Genomic DNA, 6,072 nt, shown 5'->3' with positions numbered 1-6,072 from the left:
GTACCATCGCTCGGTGGCCACGCCGATGATGTTGAGTTTTTGCGTAATGGGGCTTATAATGCTTATGCATTAATAAATTGCAGATAACACAGCAGCGGCATAATGAGTGCGTTCAACTTAAAAGAAAGCTTTAGCTCGGCTGCCCCTATCTAAATACATGTAAAAGGAGAATCCGTTTTTCTCTGCAACGACTGCACTAAATTTGACGAGGTTTGTAGCATTTAAAAGAAAAACCTAAAATCTAGTGACTGTTGGTTCAGAATTTTTTATTGAGGTCATAATTATTTTATTAAAAATTGGCGAAAATAGAAAATTTGCAAGAGGAAACTATCAAATTGACAAGTCTAACTCGACAACGAAAAATTAGAGTACAATTCTGTGAATCCATCTAAAAGTACATCTCAAACGGAGAGAATTGATGTGTTACGCATAAATGTAAAAAAAAATAGTATTCTGGAAATATAGTTTTTGCAGAACCCGTGTGACCAACGTAACGAACTCACATAAGATGTAAAATGACATGTCGTATTTGTCCGCTTTCAATGATCGAATGTGTGCCGTTTACGGAACCGCGATATCTGTTCGTGATGCAGAGCTATGAATTTGTAAACTTCATGCTTCTACTTTCTTCAAACGGTCGAATATTTGAAAATATATTTAACAAAATTCAAGCCCTAAACCGAAATTCCGCTTCCAACAGTCACTATAGTTTAACTTTCTCTTTCAAATGCAGTATATTTCATTAATATTTGTCCAGGGGTTATCTCAAACAAACGTTCCGTTAACATTCCTTCTCCTCAAACAATCGATAAGTATGTGGTAATGTTCCAATTCGCTAGATTAGATTGGATTCCACCGTTTTTTAAGTGCCGAAACTGCCATCGGATTATGGGGCACGCCGTAGTGGGGGACTGCGAAATAATTTTGACCACCTGGAGTTGTTTAACATGCCTCGAATGCACAGGACAAGAGTGTCCTATCATTTCGCCCCCAATCTAACTGCAGCAATCACGACCAGGATTTGATCCCGCGACGTCGAGCTTTGCAACGCAACAACACCACAGGCCTTGATTTACCAGGGCGAGTTTCCATTTGGGTAAGCGAAATATATGTGCAAATGTTTTACACTTCTAGGTGGCCACCACAGTGCAGTCAGAATAAGAGTGTAGGACGACAGAGGAGTATACGATAGCGCTAAAACTAAAAGCGACAGAAACATAGACACGTTCAGCTGACCAGAAGAATAATCTAAGACCAGAGCGGTGTGACGTTCAACTACGTCTGTCTCTCTGCAAGACGTCTCGCATCTTGCATCATCGGTCGAGTCTAGGTTTCCTGCATTCTAATCACGTCTTGTCTGTGTGCAACGCACGCCTATGGGAATACTTACTTTCCGCGTTCTTGCATATTTTCCTTGCGCTTGCTGTCATTAAGGACGCAAGTGGCTGATAGCTATCGTCCTGAGAGCCACAATCTCTCTCTCACCTGCCAACGACCCTCGTCAATAAGGCGCCTTCTAAATTAGGCGGCTCGTCTATTTTAAAATGTTTTCCCTGAACGCACTGTTGGTGCCTTAGACGTTACGTATGTAGCGATGTGTGTTAGTATGAGGCTGTGCACACCATGCTTTTTATTGTTTTATGTTGTTCATATTTTGCCGATCTCACGCTCTTACCACGTGTGAATTTTAAAAGGTTATGCATGAGTTACGGGATGTTTTGTTTCTTCGATATGTTTTGTCTGCGCATTAGTTTTTTTTTGTTAGCTTTTTTTCCCTACATATCTTAGTTTTTGGTGTTTTCACTTGGCGTTTCACGTAGTTGTTACTTTGACAGCCTACTTTCCAATTGTCTCATCCCCTAATAAACAAAATGATTAATTTTATTTTAGAGGAACGGCACGTGGTACCAAATGATATTTTATATCTGTATTTGTTTTGCGAATATTGCTTGCGTTGGGGGCGTCAATAGAAATGCAAGTAAACGACAGAAATCTCACATTTCGAGAGCCGCGGTATCTCTTCCGCCAGGCTCTTGTCCAAAACGCACTCTTACCGTAAATATGAGTTGCAACACGCGATCCGCGGGTGCGGCGATCCTGTTGAGGAAGAACCGGATGGTGTCACCACTTGGAGCAATGCGCGTACCTCCTGCTTCCCGTCGACTGCTTTCTTTGCGGAGTGATTATAGACGGTTTCACTCGCGCGATAAGAGCAGTGAGAGTGCGGCTCCAAGAAACTTCCGCTCACGGGCTTCATTAGTGTTCTGCGCTGGAGCAAGAAGCGTGTTATTAAGTTTGCTTCATTTTGCGGAAAGTACATCTTTAAGTATTGAGATAAAATAGGTGTATATTTCGCCTCAATATTACTATAAAATGTTTCGTATAACTTATGGCAACCATGGGTCCTATAACGTAAAACTATTCCAATATGTTTTTATTCCAATCTCCTGGCGTCAAACTTGCGTAACCGCTGACGCGAGCACCGGGCGGTCACCCGCAGGATTGCTTAAAAGGTCAATCAAACGCTCTCCTCGTTCATAGGAGGTCACCTTTGTGTGCTTAAAAACGAATAACATTGCCTACACTCAGCGGCTTGTCTTATCTAATTGGCTGACAAGAGACGAGAAGCATGCTGAAGTGGAGAGAGATTCGATATGGTCGAGCCACTGCACTGAAAGTTGATAACCGGATGAAGAAGGTGGTGCCTGTGTCTGCGATTGGTCCGCTTTCAATACTTAGCTTGCGGGGGCTGGTCGAAAATCGCGGCGGCATGCAACGGAAACTTAAGAATCACGCTAAAACGGATCCTCAGCAAAGAAGAGTTGGCAGAATGAGGTCGTAAACGTGCCGAGAGTGCTCGAAAACATTACACGGCCACGCAAGAAGTTTTATTATACGCAAATAAACCCATGCTCTCCGCAGATGCGAGTAGCCAGCGCCTGAGCGATCTGCGGCAGCCATCTTTTATTCCTTTCGGAACGGGGCAGCCTGCGGCTATTGAGAAGAAAATTCAGTTTTGTTCGGCATATTAATGCTTCTTTATCGCGTACACGCCACTTTGACGCTGTGAGTTTTTGCGGTTTTGTGACGTCGCGTGACAGGCAGGTGAAGTGGGTGCAGCCCGAAAACTCTTGACTGATAGCTGGGGGGCTATTGGCGAAAAGGCGTCGAATCATAAATAACAAGTTTTCTTTTTTGGGTCAACTCATGCATAATCAGTGTGCATACGTCATATCAGATGGAGAGGTATCGCGGTTTTCGTGACATCGCGTGGGTCAGGTGAAGTAGGGGTGGTCCAAAAAAGTTGTTGTCCAATCGCGGAGGGCTGATCACAGAATCAAAATAGAAAAGTTTGGAATCGTTTTACGTTCTAGCTACCCTTAATTTGCAAAATTATCGTTATGTACAGAGGGAACAGGTTGAAAGTCTTCGGGCTTATATTTCAACGCACTCCTGAAATCCGATATCGCCGGCAATGCATTTCTTGCTCGTTACGTTTAGCGGCCTGCATCAATGAGGAAAACCGGAAGTCATCCAGCGCCTATGTTTGTAAACAGTGGAAGCGTCTATACACTGGCCCACCGAGCAGCTATCGCTCCATCGCGGATAAAAAAGAAACACCAGACTGCGCTCAGGGCTAAGGAGTGACAGGCTACTCTGTGGACCACTGTATTAGCACTCCGCGTAGAAAGCAGACAGCGTAATGCACGGGGGGGGGGGGGGGCGGGGGGCATTCATATTTCTGAAATGGCAAAAGGCTTTACTTTATTACAGAGAAGCTTTCTTTGCCTCTTCCTTCGACTTTTCCGATCCCGCTGCTGCTGCTGGTGGTGTGCTGTTTTGCAAGCCACGTCAAGGAGTGGTTGGGTCGTTGAGAGCGCATGGCAGGAGTGCACAAGAAGACATAGGTGTCCAGGGACATGCTTTATTTGGGGGGAGCATGGCCACAGTGCATTCTGAAGTGACCCTGCGTGGCGTCGCAGTGCTCTGTCCCCGTTAAAGCATGACAGAAGCGGCAGTGCTTTTCTTCGCGTGGACATGCAGCATTCACGAGAGCGAATGAGAGTGAGGCCGTAGAGAACGGGTGCAACCGGGTGCCCTACCTACTCATCCACCGATGCCGTGTAGCAACTAGTGAACAATTTCACCACTTGCTCTCCCGCAGCTCGCAAACACGGCTGCAGGAGGGGGGCATGCGACGTCAGAAATCATGCGTCATAGTTACGCGTGAAAAGCAGTCAACGTAAATTCAAGTCACTTTACGGCACATTGCTGCTATTTCTGAAAAATAAACATCATTTAACTGACCTAGGAAGAGAACCACAGCACCTGACAGCACTACGCAAGCGGCCACCCCATAAATCAGCATTTCACGAACCGACGCGCCATCTCAGTGCCTAGGGCATTGCTGGAGGTCGCGGCTTCGTTCCCGACCACGGCGGTCTGATTTATACGGCGGTGAAATGCAAAAAAAATGTGTACCTATATTTAGGGTGCACGTTAAAAAAGCATAGGTGCTTTTTTAACACTCTGATTATCAGGCACGCATAGGCGTGCCTGATAATCAGGGTGTGTGTGTGTGTGTGTGTGTGTGTGTGTGTGTGTGTGTGTGTGTGTGTGTGTGTGTGTGTGTGTGTGTGTGTGTTTACGTTCAACACATTTGTCCTGATGCGATGTGCCGTGTGAGGTACTGACAGTGCTAACCTTGGGTCCTATAACGCCAAATTATTCCTATATGTTTATATTCAAATCTCCGCCGACGCAATCACAGAGCGGTGACCCGAAGGGTTGTCTAAACAGACCAATCAAGCACTCTCCTCGTTGATAGGAAGTCATCTTGCTTGCTTTAAAAACGAATAACATTGCCTGTACTGGGCGGCTTGTCTTATCTAATTGGCTGAGAAGAAGCAAAGAGCACGCTAAGTGGAGATGCATTTGATGGGGCCGAGGTAGTGCACTGAAAATCGACAACCGAATGAAGAGGGTAGGTCCGACATCTGCGATTAGTCCGCTTTCCCTTACGTATCTTGAGGTTTCTTGTCGAAAATCGCGGCGACATGCTATGGAAGTTGAAGAATGTCACTAAAACGTATCGTCAGCAAAGAAGAGTTGGCAGACCGAGGTCGTAAACATGCCCAAAAGGCTCGAACACGCTACACGGCCACGTAAAACGTTTTATCGGACGGAAATAAACCTATGCTCTCGGGCAGGTGCGAGTGGCCAGGGCCTGAGCGATCAGCGGCAGCCATCTTTTATTACTTTCAAACGGGGCAGCCTGCGGCTATTCCGAAAAAAAGAATGTTTTGTTGGGCATATTAATGCATCTTTAAAGCATTCACGTCGCTTTGACGCGGTAAGTTTTCGCGGTTTTGTGACGTCGGGTGACAGCCAGATGAAGTGGGTGCAATTCGAAAATTTTTAACCAATATCGGAGGACTAATGGCGCAAAGGCGTCCAATCAGAAATCACTATATTTCTTTTGTTCGGTCCAATCATGCATAATCAGCTTGAACACGTCATATTAGATGGGGAGCTATCGCGGTTTTCTCCCCATCTCCCCATGTTTTCTCCCCATAGGGTAGGGCTGACTGCAGAATTGGAAGAGAAAAGTTTGGAATAGCTTTACGTTATAGCGCCCCATCTAGCAGGCATGGGGTCGTAATGGCGGAATCCGGGCTTATTTTGACCACCAGAGGATCTTTAATGTGACTCCAACGCACTGGACACGGGCCTTGTTTGCATCGAGCCCCCATCGAAATGAGCTTGTATCGCGGCCTGCTCGTACCTGGAGGCCCGGGTTCGATTCCCACCCAAATTTAGATGTTCCCCACAACAACGCCGGAAGGAAACACGTCTCGGTTTGTGTTCTCTGTATTACGTGGATAAACTCAAGTGGTGCACGCAGGGGAAACATCAGCTCTCCAACCTCGAATTGCCCCAAGCGCTGAGTAATTACTTGAACGTTCTCCGTGATTATCACTGCCATTTACCGTCAACTAACGCAAAGACTACAGAAAGCTTAACGTGCGCAGATTGCCACGGTGCATGGATCTGCATAATTGTTTTTTCGCA

This window comes from Dermacentor albipictus, chromosome 1 (assembly GCF_038994185.2).
Source record: "Dermacentor albipictus isolate Rhodes 1998 colony chromosome 1, USDA_Dalb.pri_finalv2, whole genome shotgun sequence".
Taxonomy (NCBI): domain Eukaryota; kingdom Metazoa; phylum Arthropoda; class Arachnida; order Ixodida; family Ixodidae; genus Dermacentor; species Dermacentor albipictus.
This window is presented reverse-complemented; position numbering follows the sequence as displayed.